This window comes from Dasypus novemcinctus, chromosome 5, assembly GCF_030445035.2.
Source record: "Dasypus novemcinctus isolate mDasNov1 chromosome 5, mDasNov1.1.hap2, whole genome shotgun sequence".
Taxonomy (NCBI): domain Eukaryota; kingdom Metazoa; phylum Chordata; class Mammalia; order Cingulata; family Dasypodidae; genus Dasypus; species Dasypus novemcinctus.
Window position 1 is genome coordinate 64221959 of NC_080677.1, and position 26657 is coordinate 64248615.

Sequence of the window (26657 nt, forward strand, 5' to 3'; positions counted from 1 at the left end):
TAGTAGGCAGTAGTTTCTTAAGCCTTACACACAAACCATGAGAAACAAAAGACAAAAGTAGAGAAATGAGACATCTTCAAAATTCAATATTTTTGCACCTCAAAGGACTTTGTCAAAAGGGTGAAAAGGCAGCCCACTCAATGGGAAAAAATATTTGATATCACATGTCCAATAAAGTTTTAATATCCGTGATATACAAAGAGATCATACAACTCAACAATAAAAAAAACTACCCAATTAATAAATGGGCAAAAGACTTGAAAAGACAATTGTTCAAACAGCAAAGAAACACGTGAAAAATTGTTCAACATCACTAGCTATTAGGGAAATGCAAATCAAAACTACAATGAGATATCATTGCACAATATTAGACTGGTCACTATTACCAAGTTGCAAAATTTGTTGTTGGAGAGGATGTGGTGAGATAAGAATGTTTATTCACTGTTGATGATATGTAGCCACTGTGGAGGACTGTTTGGCAGATCCTAAGGAAGTTCAATATAGACTTGCCATGTTCCCAGCAATACCATTACTAGGTATATACCCAGAAGAACTGAGAGCAGTGACACGAACAGACATCTACACATGGATGTTCATAGTGGCATTATTTACAATTGCCAAAAGTTGGAAGCAACCCAGGTGTCTGTCAACTGATGAGTGGATAAACAAATTGTGGTGTATACACATCATGGAATATTACCCAGCAGTAAAAATAATGAAGTTGTGAAGCACTTGCCAACAAGAATGAACATGGATAACATTATGTTTAATGAAGCAAGCCAGACACAAAAGGGCACACAATGTATGATTGTGCTGTTGTGAACTAAATATATTGTGTAAAATCATAGCGTTAATAATTAGAATGTAGGTCACTGGAAAATAGGATAGAGAATGGAAAGCTAAGGGTTAATCTGTGCAGAACTGGTTAAAAAAAGGTTGTTTGTAAATCTTGGGAAATGAATAGAAATAGTGAAAGCATATCATGGTGTTTATAACTAGCAGAGCTATTATATGGGTATGAGAGTGATTGAAAGAGAAAATCTAAGGTCATGTATATTACTAGAAGGAAAGCTAAAAACTGTAACATGGGACTGTATAAGATACTAAAACCTCATATAAAATATGAATATCAGTGTATTACATATATAAAACTGTTTTTACAAATATAAGTATACCTATAGTAGAGAGAAGGAAAAATAATATCATCTATGTATGGTAGGGAAAGCATAAAGAGGTTGAGAGGTGTTGAGTTTTCTTTGTTTTTTGTTTATATTATTATTAGAATAATGAAAGTGCTCTAAGAATGACTGAAGTGATGAATACACAAATATGTGATTATACCAAATACCACTGATTGTACATTTTGGATATATTTATGCTTAATTAATATGTATCAATAAAATTGATTAAAAATAACTTTAGGGTTCATTCACTTATTTGTTCATGAAAGATTTACTGTTAACCACCTACTATATACCAGCCACTGGGCTAGGATCTTGAAGTATTAAAAAAACAAATTTACTCCATGTAGTAAAGTATTTTGATCCAAAAGTTCTACATAAAGAATTTTCTAGTTTCGTAGTGTTTTTGCCCTGTGACATTATTATAAAAATCATAAAAGTGACTGTACCTATTGAACATATTCTTTTATATGAATATAAAAATTTTTCTCTGTTACAAACAAAACTACTAAGCTTAATATCCAGATTGAATATATTCTATTTAAAACTTGGGGCACTTTAGCAGTTTGATTTGGTTATGATTTCCAAAAATAGATATTGGATTATATTTGTAATCTGGTTTGTACCTGCATGTGATTAAGTTATGATTAAGGCTTTGATTGGGCTGTTTCATTAGGGCCCACCAAAGGGGTAAGGACTCACAGATAAAAAGGCATGGTAAAGGACTGAGTTGAGGGTTTTCAATGTTGGAGTTTTGATGTTGGAGTTTGATGCTGAAGCCTTAAGCTGGAGCCCCAGGAAGTAAGCACACAAAAGAAAGAGAAGCAAGCCCCAGGAAGAAAGGAACCCTGGGAAGAGAGGAACCCTGAACCCAGAGAGAAGCAAGACCGTGGAAGGGAGGAACCCAGGAAGTGTGAACCCTCTCAGACAAGCCATCTTGCTCCAACACGTGGAAATAAACTTTGTTGAGGGAAGTAACTTATGATTTATGGCCTGGTACCTGTAAGCTCCTACCCCAAATACCCTTTATAAAAACCAACCAATTTTTGGCATTTTGCATCAGCACCCCTTTGGCTGACTAACACAGGCACTAACACAATAACATGTTAACAAAGTCTGCACGTAAAATTTGATGTATAATCTATAAAACCCCACAAACTGAGCTTTCTCCAGGTTTGATCATAGCCACATATATAAATACATATGTATATATAAATACATTTCAGTGAATTTCAGCTCTCTTCTCTGAAAATCAAACAATACAAACACCACCACTGAATCAAATTTTGCTACCTTTGCACATCTTTAAATGATAGAATAGTTTTAAAACCTGGTTTCTATATTCTTAATCAGCTCCAAACTCCCAGGCATACTTCCTAAAACAGGACATGGATGGAGACTCCTTGCCTCTCAGTGTTAATTCATGGCCACTCTTCCAACTACATTTTGAAAAATGACCTACATTGGAGGAGGGTAGAGATCAGTGAGGATACTGCAACCTACATTACTACTCCTTTCCAGGAACCTAGTAAGAATGCATGACTGTTACTTTGATAGCTTCATATCCTCATCTTGGCCACTGCTTGCCACATAAACTGAAGCATTAGATGTTCACTGAGTGGAGAGAAGAGCACTACAGATGCCGTGTGAAGAAAACAGACCACATTTTACCAGCACAAACAACGTTCTAGACAAATCTAATGATAGGCAACTGGCTGGCCCTTAGGAAACTGAGTATAGAGACAATGCATTTCAGGTCTATAAAAACCTCAGGACAATGAATTTTAACTACAAATTTCTTCAGTGCAATTAAAGATATTGCAGTGGATACTATTTTGACAATAAAAGTGGACAGCTTTTACAAGGAACAGCTTTTCCAGGCAACAGAGTATGTTTTAATCGAATTCCACACTAAAAGTTTATGTACTATAGGGAAAATTCTAAAGTAAAATGTAAAAGCAGGCTTCTTTTGAAAAATTCCTCTTTGGTATTCCCTAAATGACAGTGAAGTCCCCTTTTCAAAGGTGATACAGCTCAGAAAAGATTGATGAAATGTGGCAGGGCAGCATCAAGGCTGTGGGACCATTAATTTAAAATGCCTTTTCCTTTCATCTTCTGGTATAAATTGCTGAGCAATCATCATTTTTCTTTACCTTTTCCTTCTGGTGATAGAGTTTGTGTCATGCTAGGATCACAGTTCCCTGACATTAATTATGAACTACTGAGATCTACTTTTTTTACCTCATGCACACAAGGGCAAATTCTGTGAGGAGAAATAGGATAAACTGGGTACACGAGCCCTATTTGCAGAATATCATTTCAGCTCTTTACCCTATGCTTGAGTTGTTTTTTTTTTTTTCATTTTAAAAACGCCAACGAGGTCACTGCTATAGTCAGGGCTACACAATGTTGAAAACTTCAGAACCAGTTTTGGGATGTAGAAAAAAAAGACACCCCTGAAGATGCTTCCCTTATAGGTATCTCAAAGTCAAGTTCAGGACAATAATAAATCTTTGCCTAGCATTTACACTATCAAAAATCACACAATCCATGAGACACAATTGGAGAAGACAATCAAGTGACCACCTATTTTTGCAGTTGTCCTATAAGTTTTAAATAATTGCAGAATAAAAGGTAAAAAAAATCAGTGAAGAATGTTTCTATACAAGCAAAATATATATACTGTGTCCTCTTAAAAATATGCCATTTTGCATTCTAACCATAGTTTTAATACAGGATATAATATTCAAATATTATCTGTTTTTTCTTTTTAATTTCCTTGAGTTGCAATAGACATGTACAATTTCATGGCCAAAGCACTTTAGAGTAGATTGGGCATTTTTTCATTATTTGAGCATGACTTAAAGCCCATGTGATAAAGTTGGAGAGTTTAACTCACAGTTCTTTAATGTCTAAAATATATTTCACATGGAAACCTGAAGTTACTATCTGTTCAAAGGTATTATCCTCCATAAAACTTAATCAGCTAAGTCCAGTTATAAATGATGAAACCACTGGTAGATTCAGAAAGGAAGAATATATCAAAATTTTGGGTTGTTTTTTGTTTTTTGTTTTGTCTAAATAGAAAATTGATTGTCATTTGAATGATGTTGTTGCTTTAATAAAAATTTATTGTTAAATGTCAACTATAGCTCTGTTCCTTCCTGTTTGACAGATAGCTGTAGCTCTTCATGCAGTGTCAGCCACATCCCTGAGACACGATGGTGAAGGTGGGAGTAAACAGATTTGGTAGTATCAGGCACCTGGTCACCAGGGCTGATGTAAACTCTGGCAAAGTGCAGATTTTTGCCATCAATGATTCCTTCATTGACCTCAGCTACATGCTCTGCATGTTCCAGTGTGATTCCACCCATGGCAAGTTCAAGGGCATGGTCAAGACTGGGAATGGGAAGCTTGTCATCAATGAAAATTCCATCACTATCTTCCAGGAGTGAGATTCTGCCAACATCAAACAGGGTGATGCTGGTGCTGAATATGTTGTCGAGTCCATTGGTGTCTTCACGACCCTGGAGACGGCTGGAGCTCATTTGAAGGGTGATGCCAAGAGAGTCATCACCTCTGCCTCTTTGGCCAATGCCCCCATGTTTGTGACAGGTTTGAACCATGAGAAGTAAGACAACTCCCTGAAGATCATCAGCAATTCTTTCTGCACCATCAACTTCCTAGCCCCCCTGGCCAAACTCATCCATGATAACTTCAGCATTATGGAGGGACTTATGACCATTGTCCATGCCATCATTACTGCCCAGAAGACTATGGATGGCCCTTCTGGGAAACTATGGTAAGATGGTGGTGGAGCTGCCCAGAACATCATCCCTGAATCTACCGGCACTGCCAAGATGGTGAGCAAGGTCATCCCGGAACCGAATGGGAAGCTCACTGGCATGACCTTCCATGTCCCCACCCCCAATGTGTCCATCATGGATGTGACCTGTTGTCTGGAGAAAGCAGCCAAATACAATGATTCCAAGAAGGTAGCGAAGTAGGCATCAATGGCCCCCTGAAGGGCATCCTGGGCTATGCTGAGGACCAGGTGGTCTCCTGCAACTTTAACACTGACACCCATTCTTCCACTTTTGATGCTGGGACTGCTCTCAATGACCACTTAGTCAAGATTATTTCCTGGTACAACAATGAATTTGACTACAGTAACAGAGTGGTGGTCCTCTGCTCAATATGGCTGAGTATATATCCAGTAGTGATATTGCAGGATCATATGGCAAATCTATATTCAATTTCTTTAAGAACTGCCAAATAGTCCTCCACAGTGTACCATTGTGCATTCCCACCAACTGTGAATAAATGTTCCTATCTCTCCACATTCTCTCCAACACTTGTAGTTCTCTGTCTTTTTAATAGTAGCCATTCTGATAAGCATCGAAATGATATTTCATTGTAGTTTTGATTTGCATTACCCTAATCATTAGTGAAGTTGAACATTTTTCATGTTTGTTTTTTTTTTTGCCATTTATGTTTATTCTTTGGACAAATGTCTATTCAAGTCTTTTGCCCATTTTTAAATTGGATTGTTTGTGTTTTTATTGTTGAGTTGTAGCATCTCTCTTTATATATCCTGGATATTAAATTCTTATCAGACATGTGATTTCCAAATATTGTCTCCCATTGAGTCAGCTGCCTTTTCACCCATTTGGCAAACTCCTGTGAGGTGCAAAAGTGTTTAATTTTGAGGAAGTCCCATTTATCTACTTTTTCTTTTGTTGCACATACTTTGGGTGTAAGGTCCAAGAAACCACCAAGTACTACAGTGTCTTGAAGATGTTTCCCTACATTTTCTTCTAGTAGTTTTAAGATCCTGCATTTTATATTTAATTATTTGATCCACTTTGAGTTAATTCTTGTATAGGGAGTGAGGTAGGGGTCCTCTTTCATTCTTTTGGTTATAGATATTCAGGTGTCCCAGCACCATTTGTTGGAGAGACTATTTTATCCTGTTAACATGGAGTTGGTAGGTTTGTCAAAAAACAGTTGACTACATATCTGAGGGTTTAATTCTGGATTCTCAATTCTATTTCACTGATCAATGTGGCTATCTTTATGCCAATACCATGTTGTTTTGACCACTGTAACTTTGTAATCTGATTCAAGGTCAGGCAGTGAAATTCCTCCCATGTTACCCTTCTTTTTTAGAATGCTTTTGGCTATTCTGGTGCACTTTCCTTTTCAAATGAATTTAGTAATTGCCTTTTATAATTCTGTAAAGTGGCTTTTGGAATTTTGATTGGTATTTCATTGAATCTATAGATCAGTTTGGCTAAGATGGACATCTTCATATTTATAGTTCCAATCCATGAACAAAATTCTTTCCATTTAAGTCTTTTTTTACTTCTTTTAACATTGTTTAACATTTGTTTTCTGCATTCAGGTACTGTACTCCTTTGGTTAAAGTAATTCCTAGGTATTTGAGTCTTTTTGTTGCTGTTGTAAATGGAATTTTTCCTCTGATTTCCTCCTCAGGTTGTTTAGTGCTAGTATACAAAAACATTACTGATTTTTGCATGTTGATCTTGTATCCTGCCACTTGGCTGAATTCATTTGTTAGCTCAAGTAGCTTTGTCATGGGTATTTCAGAATTTTCTAAATACAGAGTCATGTCATCCTCAAACGGTAAGAGCTTTAATTCCTCAGTTCCTATTTTGATACCTTTAATTATTTTTTCTTATCTAATTGCCCTAGCTAGAAGTTCTAGTACAATATTGAATAACAATGGTGAAAATGGGCATCCTAGATTGTTCCGGATCTTAGAGGGAAAGTTTTCAACCTTTCCCTGTTGAGTATGATGTTGGCTGTATATGCCATATATGCCTTTTATCATATTGAGGAATTTTCCTTCTATTCCTGTTTTTTGAAGTGTTTTTATTTTAAAAAGTGTGTTAGATTTTGTCACATCTTTTCTGTGTTGATTGAAGTGATCATGTGGTTTTGTCCTTCAATTTGTTAATGTGGTGTATTACATAGATTGCTTTTCTTATGTTGAACCAGCCTTGCATACCAGGAATAAATTCCACTTGGCCATGATTTATAAATCTTTTGATATGCTGTTAGATTCAATTTTCAAGTATTTAGTTAAGAATTTTTGCATCTATGTTCATTAGAGAGATTGGTCTGTTATTTTCTTTCCTTGTATCTTTCTCTGGTTTTGGTATTAGGGTGATGTTGGCTTCATAAAATGTGTTGTGTAATTTTCTCTCCTCTTCAATTTTTTGGTATAATTTAGGGATTGATGTTAATTCTATTTGAAATGCTTGGTAGAATTCACCTGTGAAGCCATCTGGTCCTGGACTTTTCTTTGCTGAGAAATTTTTGACAAAGGATTCAACCTCTTTAAATGTGATTCATTTCTTAAGTTCTTGTATTTCTTGTAGTGTGAGTGTAGGTTGGTTATGCATTTCTAGGAATTTGTCCATTTCACCTAGGTTGTCTAGTTTGTTGAAATACAGTTTCTCATAATTACCTCTTATTATCCTTTTTATTTCTGTGGGGTCAGTTGTAACTTGCCCACTTTCATTTCTGATTGTATTTATGTGCATCTTCTCTCTTTTCTCTTTTTTAGTCTTGCTAGGGTTTGTTAATTTTATTGATCTGCTCCAAGAAGCAGCTTTTGGTTTTGCTGATTTTATCTACTTTTGTTGTGCTCAATTTCATTTATTTCTGCTCTAATCATTATTATTTCTTTCCTTCTGCTTGCTTTGGGATTGTTCTGCTGTTCTTTTTCTAGTTTCTTTACTTGTTCAGATAAGTCTGAGTTTAGCTCCTTCTTCTTTTTTAATATAGTTGGTTAGGGCTATAAATTTATTTCTCAAGACTACCTTCACTGTTTCCCACAAGCTTTGATAAGTTTGTGGTTTTGTTTTCATTTGTCTCAATATATTTACTGATTTCACTTGCAATTTCTTCTTTGACCCACTGTTTATTTAGCAGTGTGTTGTTCAGCCTCAACACATCTGCAAGTTTACTTTTCTCCTGTCTATTATTGATTTTCAGTTTCATTCCATTATGCTCTGAGAAGTTGCTTTATATAATTTCAGTCTTTTTATATTTATTGAGAACTGCATTGTGTCCTAACATGTGGTCTATCCTGGAGAAAGATCCATGGGCACTTGAGAAGAATGTATAACCTGCTGAGTTTGGATTCAGCATTCTATGTATGTCTGTGTGGTCTAATTCATTTATCATATTCTTCAAGTTCTCTGTTTGCTTGTTGATCTTCTGTCTAGTTGTTCTATCTAATGATGTGAGAGGGGTGTTGAAGTCTCCAATGATTATTGTAGCCATGTCTACTTCTCCCTTTAGTTTTTACAGAGTTTGTCTCATATATTTTGGGGCACCCTGGTCAGATGCATAGATATTTATGATTGCTTTATCTTCCTGGTGGATTATTCCTTTTACTAATATATAATGGCCTTCTGTAACTCTTAAAATTTTTTTATATTTAAAGTCTGTTTTGTCTGATATTAGTATAGCTACCCCTGCTCTTTTTTGGTTACTATTTGCATGGAGTATCTTTTTTCAACCTTTCACTTTCAGCTAATTTGTATCTCTGGGCCTAAGGTGAGTTTTTTGTAAGTAGCATATGGATGACTCATGTTTTTTAATCCATTCTTTCAGTCTCTATCTTTTGATTGTGGAGTTTAATCCACACACATTCAATGATACTGTAAATGTCTTATTTACTTCTACCATTCTATTCTTTGGTTTTCATATGTCATACCATATTTTTGTTTGTCTTTTTACTCTCGGTTATCCTTTCTCTATTCCTTTTTCTATACTCTTTTCCAGGCCTTTCTCTCCCATATTTTTATTTCAGGTTCTAAGGTTTCCTTAATATTTTATGCAGAGGTGGATTCTTTTTTGCAAACTCCCTTAGTTTCTATTTGTGTGAATATTTTATACTCACCTTCATATTTGAAGGACAATTTTGCTGGAAAAAGAATTATCAGCTGGCAGTTTTTCTCTTTTAGTATCTTAATTGTATCATACCACTGTCTTCTTGCCTCCATGGTTTCTGAAGAGAAATCTTTGCTAAGTCTTACTGGGCATCCCTTATATATGTGATGATTTGTTTCTCCCTTGCTGCTCTGAGACTTTTCTCTTTATCTTAAGCATTTGACATTCTGAGTATTATGTGTCTTGGAGTAGGTATATTCAGGTTTATTCTGATTGGGGTACAGTGTGCTTTTTGGATATGTAAGTTCATTTTTTTGTGAGATGGGAAATTTTCAGCTATTATTTCCTCAAACACTCTTTCTGCCCCTTTTCCCTTCTCTTTTCCTTCTGGAACTTCCATACTAAAATGTTGTTGCATTTCATGTTGTCATTCAATTCTCTGAACTCCTGCTCAATTTTTTCCATTCTTTTCTCACTTCATTTTCAGCTGTTCTGTCATTGGTATCACTTATTCTTTCTTCTATCATTTTGAGTCTGCTGTTGTATGCCTGTAATGTTTTTGATCTCACCTATTGTGTCTATCATTCCCATGGACTCTGTTAATTTTTTGTTCAGGATTTCAAATTCTTCCTTGTGCTCACTCAATGTCTTCTTGAGGTCATTTATCTCTTTAGCCATGCTGTCTTTCAATTCATTAATTTGATTTTGGAAATTTGTGTGCGTCTCACTTCTCTCAAATTCTGCATCTCTTCTGGGGCTTTGTTATAGTCCTTTTCTTGGACCATCTCTTCCATCTTCTTAGTATGGCTTGTAAATTTTGCTTGAGTCTAGTCATCTGATTAAAGATGCAGTTTACTCAGATACTCAATTTCTTTCTCTTTTGCAGGGATTTAGTGGTGGGAGGCTGTGTGTTACCACTGCTCTTTGATTCTTGGCTCAACCTGGGTTGCTAGGATTGTCCCTGCTAGTAGCTCAAACCTGGGCTCTGGACCCAGTAATTGATTGCAGACTGCTTCCTAGGGCCTAGGAGAGGGAAACTATAAAGACTGGAAAAAGCCTCTCTTACTAATTTTTAATTTTCTCAGTTCTTTTTGCACTTCTTTCTGCCAGCAGATGGCATTCTTTGTCAGCTCTCAGTTCATTGCCTGGTAGGAGTGTATTTGTTGCAACACATACTGGATCAATGTAAAAGAGGTTCCTCCTTGGAGGCTAAGACCTTGTACTTCAAACTTTCTCAGAGACAGTACTCCAGCCTTCTCCCATAGCCACCTCCCTTTCCACTCGCCTCTAAGTACTCTACAATCAGTCCCAATTAGTAAATGAGGGTTGTATATCTCTAGCTCCTTGCCACCTCCCAAGGCAAACAATGGTCCAGCCCCACCTGGCCCAGGAAGGGCTCCTGGGACACAGTAGATCAAATTTGTGGATCAGAAGCTGTGTCAGCGTTGGGCTGTGTCCTTCTCTCTCCCCTTTCCTGGGGTGGTGGATCCCTGGTGCCCCCTTTGTCTCTAGCCACAGGAACAGAGCCCTGAGAATTCTAAAGTGTCTTTAGTGTGGGGGATGGTGCTGGCAGCAGCAGCTGCTGGTTTCAAAGATTCCCCTCCTTTGTCCCTCTCTCCTCTGAGGGGTGTCCAGCCTTTGCCTCATGTCCTAAACCCTAGAAGATCTTCTTCCAGTCTGTTTCAGTCTATCCTCTAAATATTTTTCTGGAGGAGAAGAAGGCCCTGTGTCTTTCCTGTCTGTCATCTTCCTTGAGGTCCCCAGCTTGTTTTGAAGTGAAAATGAAACCTGAAACTGTTCCCAGTATGTGCATGAGATTACTCTGCTCCCTCTTGAACTGGGACCAGGGAACCACATTCACAAAATATATTTTGTAGGTAACTTTTCAAAATGGGTATATTTTCATAATACTCATGGATTCATCTTAGAAAAGAGGACTATCTTGATCTCATGGGAGAAAATAAGAAACTATTAACCATTAAAAAATCACAAAAAGAGTATGTTAAATAAAAATACCTCCAAGAAAGAAAGCTAATGATGATTTATGTGTATTTTTTTAAGGTAGTCCTTACCTAAGAGTCCCCCAAAAGAGTGCCTTGTCTCAGTTCTCATCATTCTCCATTTCCAGGTTTCTCCCTTATATCCTTTCTGATTCTCCTTCCCTCTGATGCCCCAACATTCAGATATCTCCTTCTCTAAGATTTCCATGACCCTCTCATTTCCTTTCCAGGTTAGATAACACACCTGGTGTTCCACATCGTCTTCTGACATAGCACAGTTCACACTGCATCTTGGTTGTGTGTTTCCTACACCTTCTTAGTAGAATGTGAGCATTTGGAGGATAGATTAGGTTTTATTTCTGGTGCTACTCACATGGCCCATAGTCTTCACCTTGTGACACCAAATTTTTTAAAATAATTGAATGAATTAAAGAGAGACAAGAATGAACATAAAAACAAGAAGACATGAGGGCAGAATAGACCTACAAAATAATTTCTACAGAGGACACATTTTTTTCCCCTTTTATTTTGTGGTACAACGTATATAATATAAACTTTGTCATTCTAATCATTTTTAGGAGTACAATTCAGTGGTATTAATTATATTTACAATGTTGTACAACTATCACCACTATCTACTTCCAATTTTTTTTCATTACCCCAAACAGAAATTCTATACCTATTAAGCAATAACACCCCATTTCCTTCTCCCCCAGACCCCTGATAACTGTTAATCTGCTTTCTGCCTCTATGAATTTGCCTAGTCTAGTTATTTCATGTAAGTGGAATCATATCATATTTGTCTCTTTGTATCTGACTTATTTCCCTTTGCATAATATTTTCAATGTTCATCTATGTTGTTGCTACTATGATCACTGTAATAAAAAAGGCAGAAAATAACAAATAATGTGGGGAAATTGGAACTCTTATACTTTGTTGATGGGAATAAAAATTAGGGCAGCCTCTGTGGAAAATAGTTTGGTGTTTTCTCAAAAAGTAAAACATAGAATTATCATATGACCTAGGACTAATTCCACTCCTAAGTATATCCTCAAGCCACTGGCAGGTACTTAAACAGACATTTGCACATATATATTCATAGCATTATTATTCACAGTAGCAAAACTTGGAAACAACCCAAATATCCACCAAAGGATTAATGAATAAACAAAATGTGGCATGTATATATAAGAGTATATTATTCAGTCCTAATAAAGGAATGAGGGAAGCATTTTGTAGAAAAAGAAAATGATTGCCCATTATTTAATAAAATGATTTTTTTATTTGCACGAATAAATTTAAGGATAAAATTTCCATTGCAGGAATCAGAAAAGGAGAGGGCAGGGAGCTAATGCTGTACAAAAGAGGCTAACAAGAATATTGGTGTTGGAACTTAGGAGAAGAAAGGGATGAAGACGCTGGAAAGCACCAAAGATGGCAATAATCTGGGATCAGAGGGAAAGCATGACCTGAAAGAGGTTCTCCCTGGCATGGAGCAGATGAATTTTTACAACAGTAATAGCTAATATTCAATTTTAATTTGCTGTTCATACTGTATGATGCTATGCCCTCCCTCCTTTTGCTTCAAATACATAGTGCAACTTTGAATACAAAAAAATTGCATGAATTTTTGTCATTAGAGGTGGGAGGATATCAAAGTGTGCATGATCATGCAACATGTGGGAAGCAGGTGCACAAGAGCCCTGGTGTGTGGATTGAGAGATGGGCAGAATCAGGGTATCAGAACAAGAGTTGATGGAGAGACAGTGACAGTCCTCAGAGAACTCTTGGAGATATTCTTGAGGATATACTAAAGTAAGTAGCATGGGGCTACTAGCTATCTAGTTATTTTCTTTGAATATTAAAACCAAAATTTCTCAGGAGGCTGGAGATTCAAGGACAATGAAGATGCAGATAATTGCATTACAAATAAATGAAAACTTCTAGTTCGAGAAAGTCTGAATATCTTGGAGGCTACTCAGTGATTAACAAAGCATTCTTCCTATCTGAACCCACATTTTATTCAACTGATAGTTAAATTGATTTATAGAATGCATTGCTAAGGTAATATAACAAACTTGAATAATTCTCTTCTTAAAGCACCCTTGAAAGGGAAAACTTACATAAACACGACAACACATGAAACAGTGAGTATTAGGTAACAAGAAAGAAATCTATGAATCTTACTCACATTGAAAGAAAGCAATTCAAAGAGAATGATCTTGGTATGTAAATGAGAACCAGACATCCTCTAGAATGATGGCACTCACAAAATAATAAACAAAGCTGTACATGTCAGGCAGGTGAACAATTCTCCCTAGGAAAGAGATTGAAGTCTTCTTTTGTAGTCAGAGATGAAGTAAATCCTGTGAGGATATCGCATCTCTATCTAGGAACAAAGATTCCACTCTCAGGGATTTCATTTGAATCATAATTCTTCTGTGAGCAGATTGAAATAAAATGTCTTCCTTTCCATTTTTTTAGATTAATGCAAAATGTGAAGGGTACAGTAGAGTCCTTCCCAACACCATCATTAATTTATATTTCTCTTGGGCAAGTGATAGATAATAACATAAGCATCCTCCTTAATGAGAATTTGTTTCTAAAATACAAAGAGTAACTGCTAGGTGTGATATTAAATCTAAAAGTCTCCAGAGATGGATGGAAGGCCATACTCTGTTTCTCTAATCTAAAATCAAAATAAAAAACATTATAATCAGATAAGCACATGGCAAACCAGCAGATGACCAGCCACTTTATGAGTATTACATATCTTAGAGTGACCAGAAGAGAACAGTATAGAGCAAATTTTGTGATACCAGCAATGTTTTATAGTGACATCTGTGGATGGCTCTGTGTATCTCACACCTACCTATTATTTCCAGCAAGGAGCAAAGAGTAGTTACATAAATAAAATAAGATATATGAAAAGGGTTTCATCTTTGACTAAAATATATTACATGAGATTTGGAATTATTCTCTAAATGTGTATATACTCATATGTTTGATGGAATAACCATTTTTATAAACATTTTTCAGTGTGATAAATCTTTCAATTACTCTCTATTTTTATGCATTTGGATTTGTTAAGTTTACAAAATAAAAAATCATCCGGGAAAAATGCAAACATGTGATGACAAATTTCTGTCATCCTCAACTGAATTCCCAAGGAGAATTCCAGATCCAATAGACTTCAATTGTTTAGCTCTTCTTTCCTGTGATAAATACTCAAGGTTCTTACCTTTGGTCAGTGGCTTTTGTTGCTCAGAAATCTAGAATGCAATGATGTGTTATCAGAGTCCCTGCTGTAGAACATATTCTGCCATTCAGAAAATATTAAGTCAGCTGTTTTTCCATTTTGAGTAAATCTGTAACTACAAAATATTAATGACTTTCTTCTTTCATGTGTTAGTGTCTATGTATATTTTCTACAGATTCCTATATATGTTTATATGAATACAAATACCAGCACATTTTAAAAGCAAATTATCTATTCCTTTTAGAAGTATTTTTGTGCTTATAGAAATTCATTTTTAAGAGTGAAGTCCGAGAAGAAAATTAGGAATCTAGCATGAGAATAAAATTTAAATAATGAAAAGATATCACAATTTAGAGTTCAATTTCATTATGTATGTGATGTTGGGAAAATTTTTATTTTAAAATAATAATCTTTTTTATTTATTTGAGATTTTTTCCCTCAAAGCTCTATCTGCCTAAAATCCAGATTACTTCAAATAGCAAGAATATTCTATAATATATGAGCAATTTTGTTGCAATTTTCTTTCATCTATAATGTGAGAATACCTGAAAGGCCTTTTTATTTTATTAGAGACCTTGAATATTCTTTTACCTAATTCATATATTTGATAATTTTTGCATTAAAATAATATGTATACACACACATATATTACTCTTCAGGGGGTATTTATATAACAATGCTATATAAGTATATAATTGTTACTTTGCTCTGAAATAAGCACAGGCTGAGGCCAAAAATATTGTCCTCATAAAAATCATAATGCAGTGGTAGCTAGACAAAGATTTCTAAGCATTAAATTGGGGGGGGGGGGAAGCAAGGTTTTGTATAACTCAACAAACAAAAGATGTTAGTTTTTTTCTCTGATAATTCTCATGAAATAGGCGTGCTAGAAAAACTCTTTACTAAACTCTTTACTAAAGAGAAAAGAAACAAAGAATCAGAGGAGACAGAAGCTTCCTACTTAAAATCGACTTTCTTCTATGAACACTCATTAGTACTGAGTCACAGACTGAGAAAAGGCAAATTGATGTGTTAAAAGTACAATTACTGAGCTTTCATTTACTTGCAATTCAAGGTGTTTCAAAGGAAATTTTTCCTCAACATGAGAGATAAATAGAATATCAGAACTCTTGTTATTCATTTCCTTGGAAGAAAAGAAGTTAGTCTAATTAACACAGTATGAATAAGAGAATGAAGAATCCCCTATTATGAAATTGTACATTCATGCCATAAGAAAAGTAGTTGAAACAAAGGGGAACCAAGTGCTGTTATACAGAATTTTGGAGAAACACTAATAGCATGTTCATATCAACATGATTTTCATAATATGAGGTAAGATTTATAGAGTAGTATGAATTTTATATCAACATATTCATAATGAATTCCAGCAGGAAGTGAAATCACATGCATAATATTTCTCTTTCTCTTCCTCTGTCACATGAAAAAGCTTTATCTATAGTTCAGGTAGCTCGTTGGAGAACCATTTTATCTTCATTCTGACTACTTTAGCTTAGGAAACCTCAAGTTTAGATGCAGAACATTTCCTAAAATTTAAGATATTAGCACTTGCTTTAATTTTAAATACAAAGCTATGGTTTATATGATGGAAATAAAGAGTATGCTACCCTAATGATTTAAGCTTTATAGGCAAAGAGCTAACAATGTCAATGAGGTAATATGGTTGATATGAAAGATACCTAGAACAGAGAAACATTCCTATCATTTTTCCCTTTTATGTCAGATCATAAGATCCAGACTATGCAACCTCCTAGAATAAATGGATATAAGGAATCCCAAGATGATCTCTGTCATTGTTCAGATGGAACTACACCAAATTGAACTATGCACAGAAACATAAATACAAGCAAAACTATATTTGAATTAAAAGAGGTTGGTTCCTAGTCAATGACTAGGCGTAATTCAGACAATCACTTCAAGGCATTACTCAGGGACTGCAAAAAAACTAGAGACAGCTTGACAGTAAGAAAATGATTGGTTGATACAGTCATCTAACCAAGAAGAGTCAGTGCCAGAGGGTGTGAAATATAAAATTGATGAAATGGATTTATCTGGAAAAAGTAGATAAAGAATAGCCTATCACAAGATACTTCCTAAAGAGAAAGCTGTAGGAGGAAAAAGTCCCTATTTGATTCCTCATGTGCATGTTCTTTTTAAATAGACTATTTTTTAGAACATGTTTATTGCTACTGAAAAATACAAAATAGTTTCACTCCTTAAAAGTCCCCTGTCCTTCACCTTCTCATCCCTCTCCCTATTCCCCGAACTGCTTGCCATCACCAATCATAAATTGTCCTATAATTGGAATTATACAGTATGTAGCCTGTCAGACTGGCTTCTTTCACCAAAAAAAAAAAAAAAAGTGCATTTAAAATTCCTGCATGTCAGTGATGCTTGATAGCTTATTTCTCTTTATCTGAATATTCTACTGTATGGATTAAGCAGAGTTTGTTAATCCAGTCACCTGTTAAAGGACATCTTGGTTACTTTCAGTTTGGGGGACGTATGAATAAAGCTTCTATAAGCATACTTGTACAGGCTTTTGTGTGAAAATAAGTTTTAAACTTAACTGTGTAAATAATAGGAGGGCAATTGTTGGATCCTGTGGTACAACTATGTGTATGTTTATGAAAGTGTCAAATTATCTTTAGAAGTGGCTGCCCTTTTTCATTACACCAGCAATGAATACGAGTCTTGTCCATTTTCTTGACAGAAATGTAATTTTCAATGTATAAAATAATTATTTTACTCATTTTAATCATATCTCATTGTTGTTTTGGTTTGTAATTCCCTCATAATATATGATGTTTAACATCTTCTCATGTGTTTACTGCTGTGTTTATCTTTAGTGGTGTCAGTTCAGATCTTTTTCCCACATTTTAATTGTATTGTTTGTTTACTTATTGTTGAGTTTAAGAGTTCTTTGTGTATATTAGATACAGTTTCTTTAACAAATATATGTTTTACAAATATTTTCTCTCATTCACTGGGTTGTATTTTCATTCTCTTAACAGTATGTTTTTAAGAGTAAAAGAAGTTTTTAATCTTAATAAAGTCCAACTTGTCAATATTTTCTTTCATGCTCTTGGTGATGTATTTACACACTCATCAGTAAACCCAAGGTCACCTAGATTTTCTCCTATGTTATCTTCTATAACTCTTATAGTTTTGTCTTATATTTAGGTTATTGGTCCATTTTGAGTTAATTTTTGAGAAAAGCCTGTGTCTAGATTCATTTTTTATATGTGGATGTCCAGTTGTTCCAGAACCATTTGTTCAAAAAACTAGACATTCTCCAATGAATTGGTTTTGCTCTTTTATTAAAGATCAATTGACTATATTTATGTGGGTCCATTCTGCTCTCTACTCTATTCTGTTGATCTTTTTGTCCATTCCTTTCCTAATACCACACTGTCTTGATTACTATAGCTTTATTGTAAGTTTTGAAACAAGGTTGTATCAGTCCTCTGCCTTTTTTCTTCTTCAGTACTGTGCTGGGTATTCTAGGACTTTTGTCTTTTCATATAAATCTTTAGAATCAATGTAGCAATATCCACAAAATAACTTACTGGGATTTTGATTGATACTGTGTTGAATCTATACAGTAAGTTGGGAAAAACAGATATTTAACAATATTGCATCTCCTGAATATCTATGAACAGTCAATATCTTTACACTTACATCTTTCTTTATTCCTTTAATCAGTTTTGTAATTTGGATCCTGCACATATTTTTTTATATTTATACATAAATATTTTATTTTTGGTGTTAATGTAAATAGTGTGTATTTTTAATTCAAATTCCAACTGTTTTGCTGGTATATAGGAAAGCTATTGACTTGTGTATTTTAAGCTTGTATCCTGCAAATTTGTTGTAATAACTTAATAGTTTCAGGGTCTTTGGGAATTTTTCTTGATTCTTTGGGGGTGTTCCAAATAGACAATCACATCATCTGTGCAAAAAGAGAAAGTTTTATTTTTCCTTCCCAATCTTTATACTCTCTCCTCTCATCTTATTGCATTAGCTAGAACTTCCATCCTTTATACTACTTGTCACTCATTTCATTTATCCATATGCTATAATCACCAAATGTATTATTAAGACTTTGAATAAAGAGTTATATCTACTAGTTCAGTCTGTATAAGTAAAAGATTATTTTATTTTGCCTTCATTTATTCCTTCTCCAGTGCTTTTCCTTTCTTCATGTAGATTCTAGTTGTTGACCTAAATCTCTTTCTCTCTGAAGAATTTCTAAAAATTTGCAAGGCAGATCTATTGACAACAGATTCCCATAGATGAATGTTTTTTTTTCTCTGTGAAAGTCATTTTTGTGTTTGTTTTTGTTTTTCTTCCATTTTGAAGGATAATTTTTTGATACATAATTGTAGGTTGATGGGTATTTTTCCCATGTTTTCTGTTTTTGTTCAAAATTTCAAGTATTATATTCCTCTCTTTTTTTGCTGGTGTTGTTTCTGATGAGAAGTCTGATGTAATTCTTACCCTTGTTACTATATAGTAACAAAGCTACTATATAGAAACCTTAGATTAGGTGTTTGTTCCCATGTGGTATCTTTCAAGATTTTCTTTTTGTCTTTGGATTTTGTAGTTTACATATGATATGCTTAGTTGTAAATATTTTGGTGTTTATCCTGCTTAGTGTCTCTGAGCTTCTGGATCTGTAGTTTGGTGTCTGACAATAACTTTGAAAAATTCTCAGCCATTATTACTTCATATTTTTTTTCTGTTCCTTTCTATCTTCTCCCTCTGGAATTCATATTACATGTATCTTACACATTTTATAATTGTCTCAGAGTTCTTGGAAATTTTGTTCCTCTTTTCTCATTCTTTTTCCTCTTTGCATTTCATTTTGGGAAGTTTCTACTAATATATCTGCAAGCTCACTGATTATTTTCTTGCTCATGCTCTGTCTAGCCGACTGATGATCCTCTCAAAGTCATCCTTTATTTCTTTTACAATGACTTTGATTTCTAGCATTTCATCTGTTTCTTTCTTAGAGTTTCTGTTTACCTGTTTACAGTAATCACCTATTATTGTAATGTCATCTACTTGTTACATTAGAAGTCTTAAATTTTAATCATTATTATTTGAAATTCCTTATCTGAAATTTCCAAAACCTGCTTCATAACTGAGTCTAATTTTGATGCTTACTTTGTCTCTTTAGGCAGGACAATGTTTTTTCTTACCTTTTAATTTTTTATTGAAATTTTAATTTTTAAATTTTTTGTTGAAAACTGGACATGATGTATATGTTGTAATATGAATCATGACTGACTCCAGCAGCTTCTTCTCCTAGTAAGCTGATCTACTCTGTGATGCTCTTTATTTACCCACCTCTCCAGTTTTGAGAACGGTTGATCTCAACTTGCTAATGTGCCTAAAAATTATTAGTTTTTACATTAGTCAGCTTTTTTCTTATTCTAAGGACATGTGTGATGACTTCCAAGCCATTTACATTTTAGAGCTGAAGCTGAAAGTAATTCCTCGGTGTTTTAAGTAGATGAGATTCAATTTAATTATGAGTGTTAATAGTTTAATTGAAAAAAATATTTTAGTTAAAATTGCATAGATTATAAAATTATAAAAAGGAAAAACAGAATTGAAAAGCTAGTAAATAAATTAGAATCAACTAGAGTATGGATTATAAAAAAAGGTATGGATATCGGAATGAAATTGCCTATATATTCCGAGGTCAATGGCTTGCTGCTCCAGTTAAATATACTTATAGATATTCTTCATATATTTTTAATTCACTTAAGGACTTTTGGATAAAAGATGGTTCCAGAAAGGCTCTAAAGGCTTTCATAAAGTTAAACAAAATATAACATTTTCTTAAGGGAAAACCTGAGCTAGTCTCTTTGTAGTAAAAGATAACTGCTATTCTATATGCATAACATTATTTGGAAGCATGTGCCTTTTTACTGAGGACTTAGAACTTATGGAATGTTTCAAGGACAATATACTACATCGAGGAGGTATTGAGCAGCACAGCCAAAATATGGATTCCAAAAACAATAATTGACTTCAAACTATTGGAAACAACATAGATTTTTAAAGCACTTACCACATGGTTATTTAAAGAAGGAAAGCTCATTTTTCTAATAGTTACTCAAAATGACTTTGTTGCCCAGTCTTATCGCTATATGTAGCAATTATTTTGAAATAAAACAACTCTTATCTTAGGAAATTACCTTCTCAATATAACTAAAATAATCTCTTTATACAATAGACCCACTTTTCAAATTACAAAACTGAAGAATGACAATAGGTAGATTTAAACCCCTATCCTTTGCCTATTAGAACTTTCTAAAAAGGGGGATTTTATCAGTGAAGGGAGTAATTTTCCTGGGGAAGAAAAAGCTGGAGATACTTCATCAGATGACCACAAGGGCTATAAATTTTAATTTTAACTTCAATATATTTTTAAAGATTTATTTATTTTTATTTATTCTCCCCTCCTCCCCATTGTTTTGCTGTCACTGTCTGCTCTCCATGTCCATTTGCTGTGTGTTCTCTGTGTCTGCTTGTCTTCTCTTTAGGAGGCACCAGGAACTGAATGTGGGACCTCCCATGTGGAAGAGAGGCGCTCAATCACTTGAGCCACCTCAGCTCCCTTGTTGTTGTGTCTCTCATTGTCTTTCCTCTTTGTGTCTCTTTCATTGCATCATCTTGTTGCATCAGCTCACCTTCTCCAGGAGGCACCAGGAACTGAACCCAGGACCTCCCATGTGGTAGGTGGAAGCCCAATTGCTTGAGCCACATGCGCTTCCCTACTTCAATATTTTGAAAATACAATATCATTGGTATTTCTGCAGGATAGCAGTTGCTTTCAGTATCTCTGCTCATGCCAAAAGGTAAAAAAGCAAAAAATATGTTTTAGAAAGTGTTCATCATATAGCAGGGTGCTTGTCATCCTTTGAGAGAAAACATAAATTTTAACTTTTAAGAAAAGAGATGCACATCTCTCTAAATGAGTTTAAAAGAACTATTCATTAAAAACATGAAGAATATGGACTATTTTTTACTAATATGTTTCAGGCCTCATTTGTGCTGAAATATTTTTAGAGTAGCATAGTAAACAAGAGTAAGAAAGAATGACAACCTGAAAAAAATTCACATTCCTATTTTGGATAAAATGGCTATAGATTGAGAAAGACAAAAATCAATCTTTATTCTCTTTAATAATGCAGTTAGATTAAAATTAAAACTACAAAGATAAAGTTGATTCAAAATGTCTGAGTTTGTTTTTAAAAGATTTATGATTTTTTTTCTTACAGGGTCTAAACAACAAATATTTTGCCATTTAGGCTTTAACATCATATTTCAGTACTATTCAAAGTGGTGCATACATCTTATATAGCAATTTCCCCAAAGGAAATAATCGGAGTTGTATACAAGATATGTACACAAAGATATCCACAGAGGTGACATGTATAATAAAGGAAAATTGGAAGGAAATAAAATGGTCAACAATAAGGGATTGGTTATGAAAAGATATGTTATATCCATATAGTAGAATATGATACATCATTATAAATCATATTGGAGTACAATCTATATTGATATCAGGGAGATAAAAAATTATCCCTCCTTTTCTTTGAGGAAGGTGGACTACCTTTTTGTTTTTGAAAGTCAGTCCCTCTTTGTCCCCAGGGAGTTTGGAAGGATTCATCAGATTCTACGATCTGATACTTTTCTAACAATCACATTCTTCCTAATAGATAACCAAGCTTTATTATTCAACATTCACTCAGTATTTACTTACTGAGCACTTTCTCTGTGTTAGGTTGATCTATACAACGAAGACACAGAGGTGAACAAAATAGACAAGATTAAATTTCAGGTTGACAGTGGATGGAGGGGCAGTAGGAGAAAAATGAGACTGATACTAAATATGCAAATAAAAAACACAAATCAATTTTAAATAATGTTGTGGCCTATGAAAAACTAAAGAAAAAGAATAAATAGAAACATAGGAAGAGATAGATGTTAATCAGGAGGGTTATTTAGAGAAGATGGTCAGTGAAGAGCTTCCTGAGTAGGTATTTTAGCTGTGGACTGGTAAAGATCAGAGAAATAAGCATTCTGGTTATGTTTAGTCCAAGAGCCTTGAACCAAAAATCACTTTGCTATGTTCAAAGAGCAAAACAAAAAGAAGGAATGTGTTGATTGTTCTAATGAGCATAAGGGAAAATGACTGAAGATTAATTTAGTGGAAGCCTCTAGCTAAATAGCTAAATAATATAGAGCCTTGTAAAGTTAAAAATTAGAGCAAAAGTAGAGAAGGAAAAAACAGGGGAAAAGGTCTAAGTTTGGGCAACTGGACAGGCAATTCAATCTCTATACCAGTCTGTAGTTGGTCTATGGTGGTGGAGAATGCTGGGACCAGTGGGCCAGAAAATGAGCGTTGCTTAGAAGCATGTTTGAGCAAGGAGACACATCCAAGAACCTAGACCCAGGGATTATTTACCGAGACAGTTGATATCATAATTTATCAGGATTCTTCCCATTGCCTCTGCTCAGCAATTTTGCCTTCAAATAAACCTAATGCAGCATCATGAATAGGATTTTTACTGTATCTGCCATGCTTTCATCTATCTGTTCACTGCATGAGGACCCAGTCCAACAAAAAAACTTCCAGAAAGAGTTCAATCCCTATACCTTTAAGGCCAGCCTTTGTTTGCTTCAGTATTCCCAAAATTGGGAAGAGAGACACAAAATATCAAAGATATCTGTGAAAATTAGATGTTATCTGTGCTTTTTATTTGGTTTTTCTCATCCTAGGGTTTTCCAAGTTTTCTGGCATGACAATGTTATATTTTACTAACTAGAAATAAAAGCTGTTCAAAAAATCAATGAATTAAATGAAGACTTTCTGCTTCCTTAACCTGGGTCAGTACTATATTTATAAAATACTGAACATGTTGTTATTATCAGCTATATCAAAATGCTAAAACAGATGGGGATAGTGTAACAAATGGGATAAAGAATATCACCAACCAAAATCGCATATGCCAAACCCAAATTAATTTTGTTCTGAACCACATCATTTTAATATGTACTTCCTATTTCCCTAACTTGGACCCAAATCTGGTTATCAGTAAAATGTTGGGTTTTTTTCTTTTTTTTAAAGAGGTACTGGGGATTGAACCCAGGATCTCGTACATGAAAAGCAGGCACTCAATCGCATGAGCCACATCCACTCCCCAAAAGCCACTATTTTAAAAGTAAAAATGGATGACATTGTTAGTTGAGGCCTCTCTAGTAGTCTGTTCCTCCAAAGATTCTAAAGTAATCCAGAAACAGCTAGGAGAATGATTACTGATACTAATTAAAATAATTCAATTCGACCAGTGTGGATTTGACAAAAAACCAAATCCATGTTGCTATGCATAAAATGATCAACAAAGCCATCAGATTTTATAAGACCCCTCGGTTTGAGAATTTTGCTATACACAGCCTGCCAAAGTACAGCCACATTTCTCTCCCCAGCACTCAGGGGCTCCTCCAAATGACATTTCAAAGCTGGAAATGCCACTACAATGTAGCTAAATGAAGATTCCCCTAACCATTTGCTTTTCAAGACATGAATTTCCAGGAATGAGATACCTCCTACTGCCAGCTGGGTACACTTATAAATAAAGAGAAATTTACCCTTGGATAAGAAATCATTTTTTTGCATATGTTTCTACATTTTAAAATTGAAGGTTCATCATTTGCTTAAAAACCTTCTCCTTTTAAAAATTATTCACAAATATGTTAAAGAGTTCAGGATGTGCCTACATTTGCAGTAATTGCTTTTTTTCTTCTTTAAATGAGTTTAATGTAGTTGGCTAGTGCCTGATGGTCATTTTGCTTATCTCCATATGCCAATCTTCTGTACCCAAGTTTATTTAGCTTCATTTTCCCCATAAACCTTTTTTTATCAAAATGTATGTTAACTCCTTGAATATAAAAATAATTTTGTTCACAGAAAATAAGTGCACCATACCAAGACTTTAAGATATTTCTAAAGAAATTATTAAATAAAATACTGTTACCATGACTATGACTGATCAATGGCAAAAGAGAAATAATAGACATTAAACATATATACATTCATATATACCTGGTTCATAAATGTATACTATACACATGCATATGCATACATGTGTATACATATACACATGTGTATGCATTTCATGTGTATTATATCTGCATGCGTATAATAACTTATGGACAAAATCTATTGCCCTTCGAAACACTGATGTAATGGATAGGATTCAAATTCATTTTCTAGCTCAAACCAAAATTAGCATGATCGTTGACCCAAGGTTGTATCTTAATACCAGATATTGAAATCTATGAGCACAATACTCACTAGACAGTTTTGTCTTTGATTACCTATTCAAAAATATTTGTGAGGAAAGAGGGGAAGAATTAAAGGTAAAAAAGCAAAGTCTGAGAACTAGCACAGTAAAAAAGCCTCGCTCTTCCAATATGTGGTTCTAGACACATCAGACCCCTTGAAATCTTTTTTCCATATTGGAGCCCAGCAAATATTTATTACTCAACAGAATGTTAGCCTTTCAAAAATTTCTGCAAAATGAAAAAATGTCTTTAATATTGTGTGCATTGGAAGAATGGCCTTGAAAAACATACTTTTTAACCTAAATGGTCTCTCATAAGAGTGAGAGTAGTGATTTTTTTCAAAGGTAACTTCTGTACCAGTAACTGGAGTAAAAACATAGCAGCAAAAACATAACTAACTTCCTTTTTCTTGAAGATTTGGAGATCCTATGGAAATTTTATGCATTCTTGAGAAGCAATGACAATTCAAAAAGTATTTACGGAGCATTCACAGCATACATAAACCACATTACTGACATTTATCTTCCATTTTACAGATCAAAATGTGCTTTCAAACTCATAATCTAATTTGATCCTTATAACAAATATACAGTTTTAAATAGGGCCAGTAATTTCTTAAGGTCTGGAAATGTATTAAGAGAAAAATTTGTTTTTTCACACATCTTTAGCATGAATCTCTTACTACTTTCACTGAATGTCTGTTTACAGATATTTACAAATAGAAGAGAAAGGACATTGAGTCTTAAATATTTTGAAGAGCTTCAGTTTACAAGTCAGTCTATGGGAAGAGATAAGAAACCTGGCTGTGTTTCCATGCTTTCAAAGTTATGTGATTGCTTTTTGGGCCCCTAAAACAAAATGAGATAGCGATTAGGTGGGTAGAAAACATTTTTAAGCCTCTAACCTAAAAGAGATCCTGTTAACTGTCTTAGTGAATAGTCTATTTTTTACAAATGTCTTACTGAAAAAGACTTGATAAAAGAGGCAACATTTAGACAAGGGTCCCAGGGACAAAATGGAGCTATTTCTCTTATCTTAGATACTGTATAAATCTGCTCATTAGAGGAAAAAAAAATCCCCACCAGTAACATGCAGCTATATCTGTTTTATTTGTAAAAATGTACATCATGAGTGATTATTTTTAAAGCTCTGCATGAGAAGTGCTGCTTCTGCTTAAGATGTAGAAAATTCTAAGAGATTATTGCTCCTACACTAAGTAAACACTGGAAAATTTACAAAATCATAACTTTCTTGAGCACATGAGAACAATGAAATTGCTAAAACAAATATAAGGGAATTGAAATCACAGAGTATGTTCTTTCAAATTGGAAATAAGTTAGTAATCAGTAGCATAGTTCTAAATACACTTGGATCAAAACAGAAATAAAAGGGAAATTAGAACATGTTTAATTGAATGAAAATGAAAGAACTTATCAAAAATTGTGGGATACATTATATAGCAGTTCCTATGGGTAAGTTTATGGCATTAAATAGCTTTCATGGAAGAATGAATAGATGACAAAGTAATAATCAAAGATTTTACCTCAAGAAACTAGAAAAAGAAGAGGAAATTATATCTGAAACGAGCAGAAAGAAGGAAATAATAAAAATAAGAATAGAAATCAACAAAATTGTAATAGAAAAAAACAATGATACAAGAAGTTGCTTCTTTGGAAAAAAAAATCAATAACAAAAAATTGCCAAAATCAGGAATAAAATATGATTATCACTTTTGGATCTCACAGACATTAAATTAATAATAAAAAAATAGTATGAGTGAAGTTATCTGAATAATTTCAACAACTGAGATGAAATGGAAGAATACCTTGAAAGACAAAGTACTACAACTCACTCAAGAACAAATAAATAAAATGAATGTTCCCATAGATAGTAAAGACAGGGAAT

General features: G+C 34.2%; 1 protein-coding gene and 1 pseudogene across 3 annotated transcripts in view; one reads left to right on the forward strand and one right to left on the reverse strand.

The window, feature by feature from the left end:
- ZNF804B (zinc finger protein 804B) overlaps positions 1–26657 on the reverse strand; it is a 576346-nt gene that overhangs the window by 354672 nt on the left and 195017 nt on the right. The gene's annotated exons all lie outside the window — the stretch shown is intronic.
- Positions 4403–5460, forward strand: LOC139438965 (glyceraldehyde-3-phosphate dehydrogenase-like; annotated as a pseudogene).